General features: G+C 32.8%; 1 pseudogene; it reads right to left on the bottom strand.

The window, feature by feature from the left end:
* Nucleotides 1-2,237: 2,237 nt before the first annotated feature.
* Nucleotides 2,238-21,151, bottom strand: part of LOC149535320 (protein EMSY-LIKE 3-like) — a 60,422-nt pseudogene continuing 41,508 nt past the window's right edge.

The raw sequence follows: 21,151 nt of genomic DNA, 5'->3' as shown, positions 1-21,151 counted from the left end.
CATTTAAGCAACTTTTACATTATAGAAATTTTGACTTCAAAATTTATTTCTTACCTTAAAAACATGTTATGATGGAATATTAGTCACCATTTACAATATTTTTATCCTTCCTTGGGTTTACAAACACATTTTGACCTCTTGACCAATTCATGACCTTACTAGGACAACTAGGGCAAATTGACAACTTTTACATTTCATGACAAAATGGCTTCATATTCTATACATATTGACTCAAATACAACATAAATGACTGAAATGGATTTAAATATCTCAAATAAGGAATCTTATCTTTCCCATGTTCTTTTACTTTATGTGCTCCTACACCAATATTGTGGATGAATGAATGATCAACGTGGAATAACCTCAAAAGAATATTAAAGGTGAAAACCTTAAAAATAAAGAAACTCCTAACCATAGACCACATCAACAATAGAAAAATGAGGCTTTGAAACAAGATAGACCATGAAGATGCACTAGGAACAAAGATAGAAAATTTACACCCCTAGGAATACCACTCAAGACTGCACTTCAATAATTACTGAGCAATAACTTCTTGTAGTTACCTCCTATAAAAGATGAACCATCAACAAAACCGTCCTTGTGGGATGATAAAAAATTATGTCATTAACACCACACCAAAGGACAAAAATGACTTCATATTTTCAAATTTAACATGAAATCCAAGACATTCTTGATGTTGGTTTGATCAAAGTTGATCTGTCACTACTAACATCTAATTATGATCATACTATTTTTAAGGATCCTTTGGGTAATCATGATAAGGGGAAAGCCTCTAGTTCAAACTCATGCACTAGTAAATTTGGACTCAATTTTCAATAAATTTTGGTTGAAATTTTGAGCAACCTAATTTGTGGCAATTTTTCTCATCAAAATTTTGACCAACTTGTAGAATGGTCAAAATTTCAGTGAATACATTCGTCAAATTTTTTTGTCTTTGCTAACTCTAATTCGCCATTTTTGCTGAAAATTTTGAGCAAATATTGGTTGAAAAATGTCAAGAAATGGTTGAAATGTCCACCAATTCTTGGTGGAAAAATTTCAAGAATTGGTTGAAATTTCCACCAATGTTCAGTCAAAATCTTTCAAGAAATGGTCAAAATTTTGATCAATTCTTGGTAGAAAACTTTTAGGAATTGGTCAATATTTCCACTAATGTTTGGTCAAAAACTTTCAAGAATTGGTGTAAATTTCAACCAAGCTATGAGGTTTTTAAAAAAAGAATAGAGTGGGTGAATCTCCTAATGAATGCCTGCCTATAGACTCTCTCTTAGATCATCTTCTTAGACCAACACAAATTTAGAAGAGGCGTAGTAGCGGTTGCCATTGTATAGAGCATTTTTTTAGTGATTTTTAAGTTGATCTAATGGAAAGCCATTTTCTAGCATGAGGTGACGACTTGGTGCTTTAGGAATTTTTTATGAACCTATTGTGGCTAATGGGAGATTTGATAATGAAAGCTCCCAGCGACCCTTAGTGTTGGTGTTCAAGAAAGACACATTTTTCAGATTTTGAATATTGGCATTAGAATTATTTCTATTGGAGGACCATGAAGCATCTTGATTTCTATGCAAGGGCTCCCCAAAGTCATCTCTATGCAACTTCATTAGTACAATTTGCAGAACAGTTCAATAGAGATTTTCATTGTGGTTTCCTAGAAAGTAATCTGAAGGGCGAGCTGTCATCTAGCAGTTGTGCTGCTTATCATGAGTGATGAGGGAGCCATTTCCAAGAATGAGAAAAGGATGAATTTATTACTAGATTCCAAATGAAATCAATGAAGTACCATTCTCAAGTAAGATGCCCACAACTAGGAGGGCCAACCAACACAATCTTAGGAGAAAGGAAAAAGTATACCCACTAGAACCTTTCTCAAGGTGTTTGGACAACCATAAAAGAATGATTGAGCCCAAAATTTTACAAGAGTGGTAAAAGCCAACCCAAAAATATATTCCTCAATATAGCAAGCTTATGTGCATGCTCAAATAGGAATTGATAGAATATAAGTAAGCCATTCACATTCATCTTGAGATAAAAAGGTCAAGCAAAATGACAACACAAGTGGTTTTACTACAAGACATGGAAATACTAACAGTATATGCCAAAATTGAAATATGTTGATTTTTATCATAGTAAAATATAGATGACTCAGGTCTTTAGCATTTAACCAAAAATAAAATACATAAACAAGTGTGATCAAGGGAATGCATATAACATAGTTAAGAAATTGAATGCTGCACACTAACTAGGGTGCAGTGTTTAATTTCATGATTTGAGTAATCAAAAGAAGGAAAATGGCATAACTCCTTCAAGTTAACCCATTCAAAAGTCTCCCTACTCATATTAATATCATAAATGAATGCATGCAATCCCTAACCATACACAAACCATTTTTTAATCAACAAGGGAAAAATCATATATATTAATATATATAGCTATTTAGTTGTTAACAATGTCCACATCTCTTGTTTGGAGACTTCAAGAAATGGGATGATGCTCACATTTTTCCATATGGTAAATGTAATATCACTCTTTCTTTAAGGTACCATGTATTTTTATAACAAAATCAACTTATAACTAGCAAAAAATTGGGACCTAAAAGAAAACAAGAATGGTTCTGCATGTGCAGGCATGTGGACATATTACTACAATACAAAAAACACATGTAAAGCTAGATAGATAGATAGAGAATAAACTGAGCATTACAAATAACCACAAGAACTAATAAAGTTTACTTTACAAGAATCCATTTCTACAAGAAAGGTTTATATTTGGTGAAGGGTCAAAAAGTCTAGGAAAGGCTAGTGGACTAGTAGTGAGACAAGGGGAGTTTGAGAGAAATCATGAGGAAGAGTTACAAATTTCTACCTATATGACTAGTTGGGCATATCAAGTCACTGTTGAAGTAAATAATCACTGCAACTAATAAAGTTTACTTTGCAAGAACCCATTTGTACAAAAAATATCTCTATTTGGTGAAGGGACAATAGGTCTAGAAAAGAGTAGCATATATGTAGTAGGACAAGGGGAAGGTGAGAGAAATAATGAGCAAGAATTGCAAATTTCTACCTGTACAACTAGTTGGGCATATTAGTCACTTTAGAAGGAACTTGTTAAAAAATATTACAATAATCATTTCCAAGTATCTACTTAACTGGTACTATATTCTTATGACAATTCCTATTCATTTAAAAGTAAATTTCAAGGAAAGCTTTAGTTATATAGTTGGGGTTATGTGTATTGCTATAATTTTTTTCAATTTGAAATCCTTAGCAATCATGAATAATATTCAAAATTTTCATCTATACTAAAAAGGTAAACATAAGCTATCGATCTAGGTTTTTTAGACAACACATAATGAAAGAACGTATGCTAAAAGATACCAAATTTGTGACACTATAATCTTTAAAACCCCAACCTTGCTAGAAAAAACACCAAGTAGACAATAAAATATTGCGGTAATGACCCTGTAATATATGAAGTGGGACCTCTTCAAGTATAAGTTTTTTTTAGTGGCCTTGTGTTATAACAAAAAAAATGTTTACTAAGCAGCAATATTTCACATAGATATCATAATTTCCATAAAACAAAAATCAAATTATTAACATTGAGCTAAAATAATTTCAATACCTTAATTGGATCATAATTGGTAATAACAACCTCATAAAAGCTATTGTCTTTTGGCCACCTTGTCCTCACTTTCTTGCCCACCAAGGGGTTAAGAGCTATAGCTTCACTGCAACCTAGAGGTTTTGATGGTCCTTAGTTCCTAAACTATCCTCTCCCTACTACTCAAAGAGTAGGAGGTAACTGTTGAGCCTCGATTGGGGCATACAACATAGGCATTTGCTGACTCTATAGTAAAAATCATTTCTCCTTTATTATAGAACTTATAAATACTTGGAACAATTTAGAACAAAAATATTTCAAGAAACAAATTTTTTTTTTTTTATAGCAAATTTAGAAATTAATTACTAACTACTCTGGTTTTTTTTGTTCTTAGTTCTAAGAGAAGCTCCTCTTTTTGCTAATGATGAAGGTTGTGGTATTGTAGTAGTTGGAAAAGGATGCATCATTAAATATGGTGGCATTGGTAGAGATGGCAACACATGAGCTATTTTTTGTTTCTTCCGTGATGCTGAAATAGTTGGACTAGGGGATGGATTAGGGGCTGGTGGACCAATTCTTACTAAGCCACCTTGGTTAAGAGTTCCCTGTCTCCATTCTTTGATCTAACATTTAAATAACTAATAATAAACCTTTCATCTTGTACAACTTTAGGAGATTCTCTAGTGTTAAACAAGAATTTTTCTAAAATGTAGATATCTAAAAAGGAGTCTCACAAATAACAATGTGCATAACAGTTAATAATGTTTCATCATATCAAGAATTTGTCCATCTCCTTAATCAAATGAATGAAACTACCTAAAATGTCAAAATGAGCATAGATTTAATTTTCCCCATTAAAACACTATTTCCTATAATTGTATGTATTACAATGAGCATGAATTGAACCTTATTCATCTCAATAAATCATCTGCATTGACTTTCCCAAGAGTTCTGTATGCTCCTTATTAGAAACTCTAAGTTCTTTTCTCAACTCAGACATCAAACCCTCTTTTTCCTGAAACAAATTATTTTTAAAGAACCCATAAGTTTCAAGATAAAAATATAAAATTCATGACATGTAAGTTAACTCCCTAAAATCTACAAGCACTGCAAGAAAAAAAATTCCTCAAAAATAAAATAAATTGCAAGAAAAGAAAAGAAAATTAATGTCAAATAATGCAATTTGTGATAGAAGACACTAATGAGTATGTATTATAGAATAGGCAATACCCATGTAATTGCATCTGATTGTGCCTTGAAGGCTCTAAGAATAGAACTGTATGCCTCTTGTTCAATCCAATGAATTTGAGGCTTCATATCATTTTAAATTCTAGCATATGACATTGGACATACAAAAGGTCTTGCATTCCCAAAAAATTGATGTCCACCTCCTACTAGTTGATTTTGGTGAGAAGGAGGAATATCATCATCTGTTGTTGCTCTAGTTTTGGAATGAATGTATGAAAATCATTTTTATAGTAGATAAAACATTTGAACATTGTGATAAGATAAAAATAGAAATAACATTATCAAAAAATGCAACAAGTAAGAATAAGACATGTAGAAGTATCATTATGGCCTCAAAACAAGAAATAAGAAGAAAACAATAAATTTAATAGCTAAAAGAAAATGTTAGTTGAATATCAAAGGCTCACACTAGCACATATAGTGAAATTAAGGACACCAAAGAAAAAAAAAGGGGAAAAGAATCACCTTTAGAAAGGATCTCAGATACTTTATAAGGGTATATTACATGAAATCACTTTGTTATAATTAATGAAACTTCCATTATTTTCAAAATTTCCATCCTTTACTTAACAGATTAAAGAAAATGCTAGATAAATATAAGTGGTTCACCTTGTGGCCCATTCAGTAAAACTAAGCACCAAAGAAAAAAAGAAAAAAGGAATTTCACCCTTTGAAACTATATTAGAAACTTTATGAAAATGTATTGTGTGACCCCACTTGGTTTTGATGTGGGCTAATCTCCTTACAAAACATGCTTGAGAGAAAAAAATATCAATTTTTCTTTTTCCCACATTCAAAAAATATGCAAATCATGAAGAACATATACTAAAAATTTCACAAAAATCTATTGTATTTTCTTGTTTTTGAAATTTGGTCATTGGTGCATTTTGTAGGGAGATATCAAATAAATGGCATATTTCAATAAACATAAACAAATTTTGGTCATCGAATCACCAACATGCAATGGTCTACAATATAATTTTGTACAAAAATTTACAAACTATTGTAACTTGATTTTAAAAAAATGAAATTGGAAGTAGTACAAGATGATGGATAGCACTTAGTGACATGTTTATGATATATAATCTTTTTACATCATTCATTGTTAGTTGTGAAAAATCTTGTGCTTGGGTAATAAGGTATGAGCAATGCGAGATTTGCTCATTTAAAGCTTTTTTTGAGATAAGCTCTAGCTTGATATAATTCTAAACTTTTTATTATAGATGCAAAATTTGAATAATAACAAAAAACACTAAAAACTTAAGGGTTAACTAATATTATATTGATCAATCAACTCATGATAAGGGGATGGTGAGCACCTACTAAACTAACCAGTCCATTTGTATATAAATCTCACTTGCCCAATCCATGTGTTAATAGTGCAAGGACTTTATATATTTATCCAACATGGACTACCATGGAATGGTGCACCCCTACACCAATCTACTAAAGTTTTGCTCATTTTAGTAGCCTACCACCAAATGATTTTGTCTCTTTGAAGATTTTAAAAGCCAAACTCCCTCCTATGTCATATGACTCTACAATATTATTCTCCTCTTAGCTGCCTATTCCTAATATAAATGGTCCATTTTTGAGCTAGACAAAGTGGCATTGGTGGAAATTCCTCCTTAAAGTATTGATTGATCAGTTCATTTGGATTTGACCAAGCCCTATTGTCCTAGAAAAATGGATTGTGAATTCCTTGGGTTCCAAAATCTCTTCCTTGAGCTCTAGTTGTGTAGCCACTATTTTCTCACCATTTTTATGGGCTCCTATCCTTTTTTCTCTAACATTGAACAACTTGTTTCAATCCTACAGTGGATATGCCTTAAAAATTTTCAATTTAGATAACTCTACACCTTTGGAATATGAAAATTCTTCAACAAATCAGAAACTAGATTCAAAAATTTGTTTAGTGGATTCCCCCTAAAGTCCATAAGACCTCCCATGCTAGACTTTGTGTCCAAGTTAACCTTGAAAAAGGGCTTGCCAAAGCTATGTAATTATCAAAATACTAGATTGGATTCACACTCAAAGCCTAGACTATGCACACATTCCATTCAACTACTTCTTCTAGTAAACTTGTGGGAACATCTCTAAGAATTGTTCTAAAAAGCTAGTTTCTAGCTCACCTCATAATTATCATGAGGATTCATGCCCACCTAGCACAAAACTATAAAAAAGATATAGAAGTAGGAGGCCCTGTAACTTAGGAGAACTCAATTGGTAAAAATCTTCTCCTTTCCAAATTCTTGACTTGAATCATGAAACTAACTTCTTTTCAAGGCTAATCTTAGTAGGAAAGATTTTGACAATTTATAGAGAAAGGGATATGGAATCAAAAGATGAATCCCTGTCTTTTTCGATTCACAATTTTTTGACACTAGAAAGAAAATTTTGGAGAAAATAATACAGAATATTGCACTAAAATAAAACTATCACACTCAATGCTTCTCTTGAATTATTGAGGATAACTAAAATACTCAACATCTCATGAGAAACATGAATCCAAAATGGTAAAATACAATGCTAAACACTTTTTAATACCCAACAGATGGAAATTTTCTTTTTTGTTTCCAAGAACGGAATCCCCACATTGAAAAATCTGAAATTAGATTTATATTGATAGAAAGATTCTATGAAAAATCTACAATAGCTTAAGACACTATGGAAGGTACATAAGTGGAAGATCAGAATTAAGAGGGGAAATCAAATCAATTGCATAGAAAACTTAATTTGATGAATGGCCCAACACCACCTCATTTATAATAGTGTTCTAACAAGCTAGGTAGATTTGGTTAGATTAAAAAAATGATCCTAACTATAAGGCTAACTAATGATTAATGAAATAACTCAATGATACAAGATGATAAAAATATTTAGGGTATATAAATAGAAAGGGAAAACAACTAAGACCAACTGGTAGGCTAAGTGATCTCTTTATCCAAGACAACTATATGACTTAAAGGACTACAATGCAGATTTGGGGTGCCAATTTAGCACATGTCTATCTTTTATGGACATGCTATAGATGGTCATACAAGAAGGTACAATAAGGTAAATCAAGTAAATAGAAAAAAAAGTTAAGCTAAGAACATGAAACAAAAAGAAAAGTACAAAATAAAAGTATATGATTTAAAGACAAGAGAAAGGAAAGAGGAATTGCAACCCTCCAATGGAAACTCCCAATGTACCACTTTAGTCCATGCCTCAAACTTACACACACACATAAGGAATAGCTTGTGGTTTTTTGCTTAAGAAGCATGCCAAATTCAAACCCATATTTTGGTGATTCCAAATCCATGGAAGCCAAGATAAATATGATTAGATAAACAATTATAGATATGAGAAGAAAAGATAAACACACTATGATATGCTTATTCAAATCTACAAGAGTTAGTGCAAGGATAACTCAGCCAAGAAGTCAAAGCTTGTTGGAATAAAGGTCAATATGTGTTACTATGCAATGAAGGAGGGTGGAGCAACAATGCAAGATGAACAAAGAGTTATGAAAATTGCCCAAAATGGTCAAGAGATTTGTAGAGATAACTCCAAAAACAATTTGAATAACCAAGAAGCTTCAAAATGGGGGCAAATGGAGGTTTTAAATAACCCAAAGGATTCTCAACATTGGTGGCCTTCTAAAGAAGGCATTACACTAGCAAAGACAATAGGTACAATACTCAATGGCCTCTTTTGCCATGAAGGTTCATAGGAACAATGTGCACTAAACATCTATGTAGTGCACATGTGTGCTTGATAAATCAATCTAAATGTTGAGTAATTTGAATAGAAAAAAATGATTAGTTAAGTAAGATGGGGTGGAGTCTTAGGTCAATATTAGATTCGATGAAATCATAGAAATGTTACCACAAGCACTACAAACCATGAGAATTGTCTAAGTGTCTTTTTAAAATAAATTGCAAACTTTTAAATTTTATTTTGGATACAATTCAAACCCTAATTTAAGGAGGTTTCCATTAAGTTCCCTCAACTTGATTTGATTTTGAGGTAGATCCTGACTATTCTAAAGGGCTCCATGAAAGGTAGGGTTTATTAGGGCCCTATAATGTTAGGAGGAGTTTGGTCACTTGCTCCACCATAGGGCCATTGTGCATGCATAGGGGGATAAATAGTAGGGAAATAAGGGCTCTATGCTAGAAGGTGGCCTTTACCATGTCTTGATTGAACACTATGAAAACTCTATCTTAGGGCTTCATGAGAATTGATTTTGTCCTCTTAATAAATCAAGAAAATGATGTTTTCCTATTGTGTTTGCTACTAACAAGGGTGTCTAGTATAAATAGTAAGGATGGCCCTTTTCAACACACTTATCACAAATGATAAGTATATTAAAATGGTGCCAGAACACCCTAAATAACAATGTCTCAATATATGCCAATGAATTAGGGATGAAAACTACCAATTGTGATACCAAATATCTCATAAATAGGGCCCTCTAAACATCATTATTAGCATATGAGAACCTAGTGATAGGATAAACCATTGAAAACCGATGCTCACAAAAATTGGGATGTTACAATAAACTCCCAAGCTTCTCCAAGCTCTAGAACTTCATTAGAGCTCTTCTCAAGCTTTAAATATCTCTCATCTATTCCCCAAATAGAATAATCAAATAACATAATGAGTCCACTTTATGTAATATGGAGAAAATCAAAGGCTTTAATGACATCCAATTGTTGATGGAGAAAATGAAGCACATGTAGGAATCAACAGGATTAAACTTGAGGTGAAAGTGAAATAAGAAACTCAAGTAAGAAGAACCTTACTAGAAACAATAAATGAATCATGTATGGATGTGTTTGGAACAAGTAGAGGGAAATAGATGAAAACCTAGCTTTCTTGATATGAGTTTTTGTATTACTATTCAAAGATAGCATCATAGTGTCTTCAAATTTGGAGGATGATTTGCATTAGACTGGGAAAAAAAGGACATATCAGTTATTCAATTATCGGGTATTGTAAGGAAAATTACATAAATTTTTGACTTCATTTCCTTGGCCATATCATCTCTATGCCAAATCTAGGCATGCACAAGTTTGGTGTTAAGACTTGAAAAAACATTTCGTGAGCATCAGGTATCAAGTTGCAAATCAAAGTTTTGGAGCTATGTATTAATCATTTTCCAATTACTTTGTGCTATCCATACAACATCAATAGTAACTACAATCCATTTCTAGATGGAAATTAAGGGGTATAATCATAGAAACTAGAAGTAGCACAAAATAAGAGTTTGGTGGTTTCTATCAGCAGGACAAAAATAACAAAGATCACAATTAAGAGTTGCAAAATATTCAATCCAAATATTGCATCTATTACATGTAACTAACTTGGTATGGCTAGATTATAAATTATTTGAATAAATGTAAGTTTCAGATTTTGGGTCTCTTTGGTGTGATTTATTTTGATAGTTAGGTTCCTTTCAATATGCTTATCAATTTCCAAGCCAAGCATTGAAATTTCTATGATAAAAAAATTACAAAAAAATCAAAAAAAAAAATAAAAAACAAAATTAAAAAATTTATCATAAAATGTTGGTGAAAGACAATCTTTGCCAAAATCATTATGTAATGTCCCATTTTTGTGCTACCACTATCTTTACTAGAGTTGGCCAATTATTTGGTTCCTATAGGCTAATAGACAACATAAAGGACCCATTTAGAGCTTTTAGAGACATATCAGGGCTTTGTGAGCTAGATTGACTAGTTTGGGTAGATTCCTATATTTTAGAAGGAATCATTAATTTTTAAGGGTGGACAGGGAGTTGCCTAAGATGCACCAGGAGACCTTTGGGACCAGCCTAGAGATTATTGACATAGTTCCTTTCTAGGCAAGTTTGTAAAGTTTAGGTAAGAGACTGTTAGTTATCTTGTAGTAGTAAGACAACATTAGTGCATGTGTCATCTGAAAAAACTCAGATCAGGGTCCAATTGAATGAGCCACAAATAATTTGGAAATAATTTAATTATTTCCTAAGTTAGTCTTGATAAATAAATAATAAAAATGATTAATATAATCACTTTATGATAGAATAATTTATTAAAATAATTTGCCCAAGTCCCTAAATATTAAACACTAACCATTAATTGGAAGGGTTATGATTTGTTATAGCATTGAAGAGTTGGCACCTCATCATAGCTCATTAAAGGAAGGACAAACCTTACTCATCAATCAAGTAGAACAAGGGAGAATATAGTCTAGAGACGGAGATAAGTGTAAATGTTCATCACTTAAGTTGTATGCAATACGTGAGTAAGATAGTCCATATGGAACACTGAGAAAAACTCTTCCTTAGGAAGCTAATATGGAACAAGAATTAAGATACCTATATTTAGTTATAGAATAAAGAATCAAATAGCTAGAAACAATATAAAAGAAAATGCATGTCTAGAAGAGATCACTCAAGATGAGTGAGCCATACATTTTTACTCTTCTTTCATATGAGTGGATTAGTATTGTTCATAAGATATGGTTGTAAGTCACACTATATGAAAAATGATCAAATCTTGGTAAAGATCATGAATTCTATTGCTCCCTAGATAATTTGAGAACTTAACCCATCATAATATTCACCATTAGATAGACCACTAATCTGATATCTAGAATGTGCATCAAAGACCAAATTAATCATTAGACCTCACATTTTTATCAAGATTTCTCCAATTACAATTGTATGGATGTCTACTAGTTGATAGTTCATTATTTAAACAAAAAACCATAAGATGCCATTACAATATGCTTTGGAGAGGTTAGATAGACCATGCCACTAGTCAAGGACACATCTGCCGAGTAATTAACAAAAGGTAAGAAGATCTTATACACATCAACACTATGAAGAAAGTACAAATGATCATATTAATTTACTTATGTAAAGAAAACATTACTAAATGCAGGAATAAGTGAATATAAAATACTTTGAAACTCTTCATAAGGAAAAGATAATAAAGGAGATGAATACCATGTACTACTATAGTACTAATATTTGTTATAATATTGAGATTCAATCAAGAAGATCAGATAACACAAGTGTAAATTAAAGTGAATTATTTGTCATGACATATCAAGTATCCTAATAGGGTACATTGTAGAGCCCTATCCTTCATTTACTTCTCATCTATTGTGTGTTTATTGGTTTTGTTTTGTTTAGCCTTTGTCTCCCATTGAACCAATAAAACCATTTATTCTCATATTGTACTTTTTGTTCACTATGAGGCACCATATAAGATGTACTAATGGTGCTTCTTGCTATTTTTGGAAGCATCAAAAACAACTTTTTCTAAGATTGCTTCATCTTTTGAATTTTCCTACATCTTAATATCCCTCTACACTTCTCTGTGTTCAAGAAGATTGGTCTCATATTGACATCAGCTGCATTAACTTCAATGAACCCTGCCAAAAAGAACCCCAAGGCTTGATTGTATTCTCTAGTTTAATATTAGGGTAAGATTTTGAAGCTCCATTTCTAATTTAGATAGAGTGACTTCCAAAAATAAGTAAACCCTCCAAACATAACCATTTCAACCAAGATCTAAAGGTTTGCATGTAAGAGTCATTTATAAATCTTTCAAAGTTTACTGTATGCATGTTATCTACTAGCATCTACATGTTTCCTTTGGTAAAGATGATTTTCTTGTTGAAAAGCCCAAAGTATCTATGGCCAAAAGGTTTTGTGGCTTTTTCAAAAGATAATCATGAGTTTGTGCGAAGTTTTTTTGTGGCTAGGGCAAAAGACAACAATAAAATGAAACATTTAATTGAGATGACAAAAGAGACAAGGAGAACCACAACCTAACCTATTCCTTGCAAGGAAACTCTAGATAAGGTCCATACACACTATTAGAAACAAACACATTTAAAACACATCTTTTTTGTTGGGGCCACTTGATCTCTTAGACCTTTTCCAATGTTAGCTGGAGCATATTTTTGAAGGCCACGAGTTGTGGTAATTCAATAAAGCTAATATAATACCAAATTATAAACAAAGTCTTTCCTTTCAAGAAGCAAAAGCAAGCACTAACAATGAAGAAATATGTAAAAACTTGGAGAGAAAAGGTCTTTCTCATTTTTTCTCTCATGATGATTTTCCAGTACCAAAATTCTCCAAGTATATATTAGGTAAGAAACAAAGCTCCAGCTGCAGAATGCCATGAAAATGGTGAAAAATATTAGAAGATATGAAACATAAATGCTTGAAAACTTCTTAGAAAATTGCCAATATAAGAAGAGGCCTATAAAAATACCTCTACAAAATATTTAAAAAGCCCTCAAACAAAAAGGAAACAAATAGCTCCAAGTTTGAGCATATATCCAAGCAAAGGAAAAATTGCTAGGTTCCAATAATGACGATAAGAGGAAAATTAGTAGAAATGGCAAGAATGCCCATGAATAGCAGTCAAAACACTAATGAATCTACCTATAAATTGTGATTGATTTTCTCCTAAAATCATTGGGTCCTCTCTGAACTTTTTTCTCCATAATTATAGATTTCCAAATGCTAGAAGGCTATCTCTCATATGGTCATAATCTATTCAACAATCCACAATCTTTCTTTTGGTTCAACTACCTCTCTATCCAGTAGAATCAACTGGAAGGGATCCACTGCAAAATGAGCCTTGTTTACCCATAATTTACAATGAAGCCTATAACTAATGATTTTCCTGTATAATAAGACATACGATAAGAGTAATGACCTGAAAATATATGATTATAATGACTTTCCTTTCCTTTGTTATGACTTGTTAAGAAAATAATGAATTTCATTTCCTTTGTTATGACCTGAGTTGGTCAAAATTTTGACCAACTTAGGAAAATTTAGGACATTTTTGATCAACACGGGGATGAAAACTTAAAAGAATAAATTCATAGCTTTGGTCTAAAATTTTGGTAGAAAAATAAGTGCAAATGTACTAGTGTTAAGCTCCCAACCTAATGTAAACTACACACACACATTGGATATGACTACACTATCATCTATTTCAATGAGTTTGACTCCTACATATCCTCATTCACCATAAAAGATAAAGACCCTCATTGTGCTATAACCACCCATCGCGCTTGGATTACCTTACTTGGAGCCTCAACTAGACCTATGGCCCTAGTTAGACCTACAACCCCTACTAGACCCATAACCTGTAATAGACTTACTAATTTGACTTCTTCATATTCTAGCCTTTTAAACTAGCTTGGAAAAATCTTGCCACAAATATCCATCCCAAATTTGCTGCATACATCATAGTTGCATCAAAAGATCCTTGACCAAGCTTTACAAGAGCCCATATTACTAGATAACATTGATGTTTCCAAATTCTAGGCCATCTTTGGGAACCTATCCATATCACAACATATCACATTTTAATCTCTAGATATTCCTAAAGATAGAACCAACCACAATGACCCCCTTCATCTCATAATCTTTATCCATAATGCCAACGTCATACGTGTCTTAGTAGATGGAGGAGCAAAACTAAGCATCTATACCCTTAAAGTTGTCAAGGGTTTGGGTTACTCAGAAGAAGATGTGGATCCCTCTCATAGGAATCAAAATAAAGGCCTATGATGATGGTGAACTCTTCTCTAAGGGTGTTATCATATTACCCATAAGAGTTGGTCTAGCCACTAAGAATACATTATTCCAAATCTTAGATATAGAAATGAATTACAACATGATACTAGGATGCCCTTAGATTCATGCTATGAAAGTGGTGCCTTCTATGTACCACTAGTGCTTAAAATTTTCCTATAATAATGTAGATGTCATAATGCCTAGTGATCTAGTCCCATTCCAATTCTATGCTAGTCTTATAGGAACAACTACATACTAACTCCTAATAAAAAATGAAGCCAATCCACTTGATTCCTCTAAATATGTTGATCCTACCAAGATCAAAACCACATTTAAAGGAAAGCTCAAAATTAAAGCTTAAGGTTCTAGTGAATATTCCATGTCATAGGCCTTCTACATTGCAAAATTACCCCTTTCTCCCAAATCCTATGGAAAATGACAAATTATGTAGATCAAACCCAAATTCACATTATATAAGAAACCTTCCATGACTTTCACTAGTGGAAGTGGCCTTCATGAAGAGCATGTTTATGAAAACACATCTACATGGATTGAAGATGATAAAGAAGAACAATAACCTACTCCTATATCCTTAGAAAAGTATGGGCCTAGATTTACCATCATGCATAAAAAGGGATATGATGGATGTAGTAGCCTAGGACCTAAAAAACAAGGCATTATTGAGCCTATTACTGTAACATGATGACCATATAGCCTAGGACTTGGATTCAAGCCATTTGTATTGGGTCTCCCTAATGCCAAGTCATCCTTGTTTAAGAATGTGAACACTTTGATTGATGAAAAGGCATCTAAGAACACCCAACTTGACACCACAAAAACTAAACCTAACATTTATGATCCTAATAGCTCCTATGGTCTTGACCACATCTTTGATCTTGATGAACTACCAATGTAGGATAAACATATCACTAGCACCCTACCTAATCCCACAACCCATCTAGAATCTTGTTACAAAATTTGATGGGGCCCAAGTCCTCCTACCTCTAAACATGGAGCTTATGACCCATATGATAGTAACACCCATATCTTTTCCTTTGACCATAGTTTATTCAAAACTAATGGTGGAATTTCTCTAGTTTACCCTGAACTTATTGATTGGGACCAACAAGGACCATCGACCTTTGATCATTTCAAAAATGACAACACCATCATAGAATTAATTGAACTCCATGAAGACTTACTAGGAGGAGACCAAAAATCATTCTTTTCCATTGACCTAAACATTATGGAATATTTTGGGGAGTCAACTCCATATTCCACTCATAAAATTGGAAAAATAGCAAAAAAAAGAAAAATAGGTCTCTTGGTGAAAAATGAAAGGCACCATTAGATCATGAAAAAGTAAAAACAAAAGACATATCCAAGGGTGAAAATGTCTTTGAGATGCTTAGGCATGGAAGATTAGACATACACACGTTGAAGGAAAGATCAACATTACTTGTGGAAATGATAGAAGAAGTAAATTTGGGAACACCTAACAACCCAAAGATCATACATTTTGTAGCTTCATTATAATTAGAAGAAAGAGATGAGTTTGGTAGATTATTTTTAGAAAGGCAGATCGAATTTGATTGGTCTTATGAAAACATTCCTAGATTAGATTGGCTGGTTAGCTTAATATTTTAGAAAAAAGGATTGGGCATGATTTCAAAAATGACTCCATGATTAGACAGAATCATGTGTTGTCTTAATGAATAACATATTGACTTCATTTTATTTTGTCAACCTAGTAGTGTAAGCTTGAGAGGGTGGCTATAAATTATATTCTCTAATTCATCTTTAAGTCATTACAACTAAAACAAAGGGAATACTAAAGGATACTTAAGCTAAGAATTGAAACAACATCTTATCTTAGAGCTTAAAGTAATGTTGCAAATAATAAATCTATCTATGCACCTATGTTGTAGGAAAATTTCATTGATTCTATTATCAATGGCTATAGGAATAACAAAATTCTACCTTGCAAATAAACAAAAAAGGAAATGAAATCTATTGTAACAAAGTAGTTCAGTCACCAAGTGCGCACCGCCCCCCCCCCCCCCCCCCCCCCCCCCCCCCTCTCCAAGATGAGTGAACATAAAAGACAATTAATACAAAATATGGAAAGTTGAACTTTGTATTCTATTCATTCATGGTAAGAGATTACATCTGATTAAAAAGAAGATCACAAGCTATTGTTATGAAAATCAATCCATTCTATCTTTCTCTCCAAAAAACTTCTTTCAAAGCTACAATGGATGTTATTTAAAGGGAAAATATGACAACTTCCTAACTCTATGATCACTCTATCAATGAGGATCAATTATAGGTTCATAAAGTTTACAACAAAAATATAATTAATCATGATTAACTCCTCCAAGAATATAGTAGATTGAGGGAGCTATATTAGTGCACTACCATAATATAAATCACACAATATTCTACTCATTGCAGTGATTCAATAATCTAGTTAAATTTGACTTAGCACTAAAGTGCTAACTTTGAACATGCGTGGTAAGTATGTAAAAACATTAAATGCATAGAACTTCCACATACATATAATCATTTCATCATCAATGTTGGAAAAGGTATAATGTTCAAACTATCACTCTTAGCAAATCTTATGGCTACAGGAAGGAATCTACCAAAAACATAGCATGGATGAGAAAACATTTGTTTGCATGTAATATTCCTTCTTTATACCATAGAAGTCCATAGATTCAAGCAAATATAGCATATCTAAACTATCTATTCTTCAATTTCATGTATTAACATATAGGTAACATATTCATAAAAACATAAGCTCATTTTCTTAAAACCATAAAGTCATAAATGTTTCTACAAGATAATTGTCTAAGAAAAAGATAAAAAGGATCTCAAAATAAAGGCCTTTTAGAGGCTCATCATTCCCCCCAACTGATCTATTGCTGGCCCCCAACAATTATGAAGTTCCTGATTCAAGCCTACACTTGCCAATCACTAGGTGTCCTTTCCTTTGGCTCATTCTTCACATAGTTAAAGTACCCATAATGCTCTTTGAGCCTTTTTTTGGTGGTGTACTTCTATGGTCATATCATGATCCTTTGCATTATTATTTACTACTAACATTGGCTGCAGGAGGATGGGGAGTTGATACCTTAATGGAAACCAATGTTAGCACTGAGTTCTCCCCAACTCAATATACCATGGAACCCTAATAGTAGCAAAAGTCAGATTCTAAGGAGAGTCAAGTTCTCTTATTTTTAGATCATGTGGTATCCTAATCCATTGTTGGCTTGAGGCAATAATTACTATCTAAAAAGCTTGAGAGGAGTGTTTTTCCTAGTCTATAAAGGCTCATTCTCTAACTAAACACACCTTACTACATTCTTCAGGATTTCCTAGAATAGAAATCCAATCTAGATATGCTCATCTAGAATATTGAACTTCTGGTCTCATGAAAAATGGTGCTATCATTTTCCTCTCCCTGTAAGGTGCAACTTGATGTTCTCTACTTATTTCATTCTGTATCTTGTCATCACTACTCTTAACTACACATCTCATATATACAAGAGTGAGTTCCACTCTGTGTCCTTAGGTACTACTAGATTATGAAGAAATAATTCACATAGTAAGTTTTTCAAAGCCATGTAAACTAATTGAAATGCATCATAAACTCATGTGGGGTAGAAATAGAGGGATTAAGACCTTCCACAATTCTAGTCAATTTAAAATTTGTAAATTTCTCTTTAAGAAACAAGGCATACACTAGTGATGATGACCTACATTCCATTAATTTAGGAATCAATCCTATGATCTCCTCAATTATTCTTTTCAAGACTTAATTATGATCTAAACTCTATTTAAACTAGTAGCTTTTTTCACTAATAACATGTTATAGTTTTTCTTTCTCCATCTTCCATTGAGCTCTCTCCCATAAAAACTGTTGAAACAAATTAATTCCTATGGATAAAGGTGTAGATAGATTGGGTGGTGGAAATGTTTCTTGATTAAAGAGGTCTATCCATTCAGATGCCAAATGGGAGATTTGTTGACACTCTATAGTGTAGAACATTCTCCTTTTCTTATGAAAACTATTGTCACCATATTTTCTTCCCTATTGGATTTAGTAGCTGCTGTAGCTAATGTGTCTAACCCATCTTGGTTGAGTTTTTCCATTACTTTCTCAAGAAATTCTTGTCTAAGTTCTAGATTGTCTTCCAAAATAAACTCTATAGGATTCTCACCAATATCTTGTATATTAGGGCTTCCTTCAAACTCCTTAGATACTTCAATCTCACTAGACTCCTTACCACTATCAATAAGCACATAGACAACACTATAGTCAACTTCTAGCTGCTAATTCTAGGATTGGTACTGATTCTTAATGGCTATGTTTTGCTGAAATTTTTCCTCTAGAGATGACTCCTTTTCATATTCATAAAACTCAAGGGTAACTATGGAAATAGAGGCTCTAGGAACCCTACCCTAAAAAATCCTTTTAGTTTACCCTATGTGTGGTGTTGACAAGCATGGAGGATTCTTTCATTTCCTCTTGCTTACAAGTATTTCCACCGCAAGTGCTTTAGGAGTTTTTTTTTGAATCTTTCTGCTCTTGCAGGTGTAGGGTTTAATTAATGTTACTCTCCTCATCTGTTTGTTGTTTTAACCTTACTACCTTAGGTTCCATAGTTTTATATTTACCTTTCTTAATGGTAGACCTATTCTTAGCAGATGATGAGGTCTCAAGGGTACTAGAAACTTCTATATTTTTTGCTCCTCTTTTTGCTAGTAATGGAGGGTTCAAATTTGTAAATCCTCTTCTTAGTTAGTCTAGAACTAGAGGAGGAGGCTTTAGGAAAATTTTTAACTCTAAGAACAACTTTACAGAAACCAATAGATTTTGTTTCCCTACATCCAACACCTTAGCCTCTAGGGATGACCAACCTAGCCTCTACCTCTTTCAAATTCAAAAAATCTTCCCATGACCCAATTGCTTGCTTATTCAACTCCATTTATATGATTAATTTTATTATGTAATGGTGAGAGATAGACTAATCCTTTCTTGATTGTACTAAATAAGATTTCTTCTTAACAATGTTAAACAATAAATTTGGAAGGTTTACCTATTTGTAATCATACCGTAGGTGAGCCAAAATCTTGAAATGTAGGGCATGTAGGTATTTGTAATGTCCTTCGCACGTGAAGTACTGGATGATAAATACTACTGGCTAAATAAAGTCCATTGGCAAGGATAATCTAAAAGTACCTTGTTTCTTGTCAATATCTAATGGAGGGTTCTGGTGTACATTGAATTATGCCCTAGGTATCCTTAGGTTAATTTTTCTTTTCCAATTTTCACCTTCTTGGGTTAACTCAGTGACCTCATCTACCACCTCTTCCACGAACTCAATTCTTAGGCTCTTAACTACTACAATGCCATCCTTTAAGGTGCTCATGAATTGAATAGAAACTTTTTCATCAAGTCCTTTTAAACTAGGACAATAATATAACCATCCCCTTCTAAATATTTCATAGCTTAATGCATCACCTAGAAAAACCTAGTGATAAACTGGCTGTTCCTCTAGAGACTTCCACCCATTGTTGGCTTCAATAGAATTTTTGCACAATCTTGATGTTTCAGAGCTTGGTGAATCAAAGTTTACAATATTATAAGACTAGTTATCTTAGAAAACTAAGAAAAAATGACCTGTACTTGGGGAGTTTAATGCACAATATCTCATAATATCCTTTTTGTATCAAGTTTCATAATTTTCACTCATTTACAAGTCCATCACCCAAACCTATTGCAAATTATCATTAAAAGTTTAGTAACTTCTTTTAATGTCCTTAATTCCATAACGGCACAATCACAGAAGGATAAGTCATCAACATGTGACATTAAGCATTCAATTACTTCCATTCATTTTGATGAACTTTTAAAGTTACATGCAGTTTGAAATTGATTTAAAAACAAATATGTAAATATTTCCCTCTCCCCAACTATGAAAAGGTATGAGTCCCACAAGGCTAGGATATGTAAGAGTGAAAAAGTATATATAATACCAATTCCTAACAATGAATAAAATTAAATAAAATGCATGCAAAGTTATGTAATATGTACCTGACAACTACTATAGGAAAGATGTGCTAGAAAAGATCATCAAAATTCATAGATTGATGGGATAGAATGGTAAGATGGTAAATAGAGAAGGTGAAGTGGAGTGGATGGTGAAGAAAGTACTTTCAAGAAGAAAGTGTTTATTATGAATGGCTTTAATGGATTCAAGATGTATTAGGAGTCAGGGTAGGAGACCTAGACTCTTTGGCTGCAGGAACTAGAATATCCTTATTGTGCTAGAATTGCTAGAGGAACTCCTCATAGTTAACTAGTTTATTGTAAATCTTGAGGTGATGCCCATTGACAAGTAACTTAAAGTGGAAAAGATCAATGTTAGATAACTAAACTGCACCATTTGGAAATACACTAACAATCTCACATGGTCCTAACTAGTGTGCTTGAAAATTTCTTGGATTATGTTGGTATTTGGAGTCATAAAGGAGTGCCCAATCTCCTAAAGCAAACATTTTCTCTTTGATAAACCTATCATGCCACTATTTTCTCTAGTGCTAAATGAGTTTAGTAATGTTCAATGTAGATTTCCTCCATTCATCAAGACCGTTTAAACTTAGGATTTCATCCTGTTGTGCAAT

Source organism: Cupressus sempervirens, chromosome 10, assembly GCF_028749045.1.
Source record: "Cupressus sempervirens isolate cs-2001-9-10 chromosome 10, ASM2874904v1, whole genome shotgun sequence".
NCBI lineage: Eukaryota > Viridiplantae > Streptophyta > Pinopsida > Cupressales > Cupressaceae > Cupressus > Cupressus sempervirens.
The sequence above is the reverse complement of the archived record's forward strand: the minus strand, read 5'-3'. Positions and strand labels throughout refer to the sequence as shown.